The sequence below is a fragment of the Mus caroli genome, unplaced genomic scaffold (genome assembly GCF_978045245.1).
Source record: "Mus caroli unplaced genomic scaffold, Mus_caroli_1 scaffold_10, whole genome shotgun sequence".
Lineage (NCBI taxonomy): Eukaryota > Metazoa > Chordata > Mammalia > Rodentia > Muridae > Mus > Mus caroli.
In genome coordinates, this window is record NW_028227265.1 from 116,993,171 (window position 1) to 116,996,170 (window position 3,000).

A 3,000-nucleotide genomic window follows, 5' to 3' on the forward strand; every position below is an offset into this window, starting at 1 on the left:
TTTATTCAAAATTTATCTCTGAGATACTTTCACTTTATTGATGTAGTGGATTTAACTTCACATTTTCCCAATTTTTTCATATTAGTTATACAATACCTAAAGTAAATAAATTGAATGATATTGTATGTACTCCAAGCCTATTCATGTAAAATTTTCATGGTGTGCTTTAATTGAATATATTAAGGACAATAAGCATGGAGCAGGTTTTTTTCATTTCTTATCACCAAATGACTAAATAAAATTTCTACTTTTTACAATTTCACTTTCAGACCTCTGGTATCTAAAATGTTATACAAAGTATTTTGAAATCTTTAATAATCAAGATTACTTGAATTGGCAAGATGGCTCAACATCTCAAAGACAGTTGGTGCCAAGCCAGGTGGCCTGAGTTAGATCCCTGGGACCCAAGGTTGGAAGGAGAGGAGTGACTCCTGAAGACTGTCTTCTAACCTCCGTGTTCACCATGGCAAGCACACTGCCAGTGCATGAATAAATGTAAATAAATACATGTAAAATAGACATTTATAAGCATGTTCCCTCATGGCCTTCTTGGTTTAAGTCTCATTTCATATCATTCTAAAGGTTTGTGTTAGCCCCAAAAGGAATTTTGAGAAGGAACTCACTCTTGGTTGGTACAGACAACAAAAGACAACTTTCTGTTCAGAATTCTGTTTTGTTTGAGTGGAGGCAGTTACACTCATTTGTAAGGCAAAATTAAAGCCAGAAAGTGTCAAGTGCTGACTAAAGTTTGAAAATAGCAGAGAGAGGTTTCCTTGTAATGCCATGGGATTTGCACAGGCACTCCTAGAATCAATGTTCCTCCATCCAACAGTAGTAGCAAGATTCTCCAAAAGTTGTGCACTTGTTGGCATTCACAATAGTATCTGAGTTTGGTGGCTGTATATGGGATGGATCCCCAGGTGGGCAGTCTCTGGATGGCCTTTCCTTCAGTCTCTGTTCCACACTTTGTCTCTGTATCTCCACATGGAGGGACCCATGGCTCCCTGTCTGTAAATACATTCAAATTCTCAGACTCTGCTTCTAAAATCACTTTCACTTCTTTCTGTTTTCGAGATGAGTGTGTGGGCACCTGCCGTGGTCCACACAAGACAAGGGCTCTAGACTGTAGAGCCCTGATCATTCACACTGTGACATTCAAGATCTGATACTGTTTTGTTTGGTTTGGTTTGGTTTGGTTTGGTTTGGTTTGCTTTGCTTTGCTTTGCTTTGCTTTGCTTTGCTTTGCTTTGCTTTGCTTTGCTTTGCCAATGAAATTCAGCACCACCTTTTTCCCACAGCCTACACTCAGCACGGGGCATGCACATGTAGCAGGGAATGGCCTTGTTGGACATCAATGGGAGGAGAGGCCCTTGGTCCTGTGAAGGCTCAATGCCCCAGTGAAGGTGAATGCCAAGACAGGGAAGTGGGAGTGGGTAGATTGGGGGAGCAGGGGGAGGGGGGATGGGATAGGAGGTTTTCATAGGGGAAACTAGGAAGGGGGATAACATTTAAAATGTAAATAAAGAAAATATCTAATAACAAAAAGTTGCAGCTCGGTTAATGATCGCAATGTAATTAAACAGAATTAAAGCTAAACTAGAAAGAATACAACTCCAGCAATAAATACAATGTATACTTCTTTTTACTGCTGCAAGCAAGGATGCTTTGATTGTTACAAGAGTAACTTTGAGAGGAGCTGGGAGGGGCTCCGGTTGCCTCTAGTGATCGCAGGCTCAGTCCTTTCCATTACATTTACTTCTTCCTTTTCCATTTCCTAGAGGATATGGAAAGACCACAGACAGCCGCTGAAAGGCACAGAGCCAGCTAAGAGGAGCTACGAAGGCCACAGTGACTTCCAAGTGCAGCCGGCAGAGAGGCTCACTTTAATAATGTGTTTTCTTTAACCCAACACATCTCAAGCACTGTCATTTCTGTAGCCAATATCTCAAGACATCAATGATCTCCTTCTCATTCAGCAACTCTAAAATCCAGGTGTATGACATTCTGAATGTTGGGTGCCCAGGGGCCAGGCACCCTCTTGGATAACACGAAATATACACGGCACTCTGGGAGCAATCCAGGAATAAATACAGACAGAAAGGACAAATCAGGAAGCACAGAAAACAAGCTGACAAAGCCCACCCACAAGTTGTCCAACCTGGGATGAATCCAGATCCTGACGGACAGAAGGAAAGGCCTGGGACTTTCTGGCCCTTGGACTCACATTGTCCTGTGTGCCTAACCTAGAGTTTTTCAAGTTCTGCCAGGAGGTCAGGCCCTCAGGCCAGACGATCCATCCAGCATTCAAAAAGAACACAGACTGGGAACTAGAGAATGCCCTGTGTTTGAGTGTGAGTCTGCCACTTGTGAATGGCTTGGGACACATGCGGGCTGATGTCTGGCACCTGTGTGCTCAAGTGAGCCTGAACATGGGAGGATGAACACCCACTGTGCGGGGGAAATGGAGAGAGGCAAGGGCAAGCCTGTGGCCATTCCCCAGAAATGGAAAAGGTCCTTTTGCAGATAAGAGGCCCTGTTTTGTCACATGACATCTCTGGCTACCAGCCCTATCATCCCTCCTACCCAGGATCTCTCCGCACTTACTCAGTAGATACCCTGTGCATCTCCAGGGAGCCTGGTCCATACTGAAAGCCCAGCTTGTCCATGCAGTTTACATCCTGATGGCCTCTCTCCACTACAGTAATGTCCAAATGGCTACCCTATCTATAGTCTCCCTGGTTTTGGACAGCCTGGAATGCTCAGAGAATCATGGGTTACAGGATCTCTTCCCCACTAATTGTTCACCTTTTTTCTTGTGTAAAACAGTATTTCATTGAACTTCACATCTCTCTGAGCCCTCCCTATTGAGGCTATCAAGAATTGGGAAGGCTCCTTGGCAGGGTTGAGGTACAGGGGAGGCCTTATTCAGTATAGGAAGACATGCTCTGCAGCCATCTTATCTTGAGTATGACCCTGCTACAAGTGGCCTGGTGGTCTTCT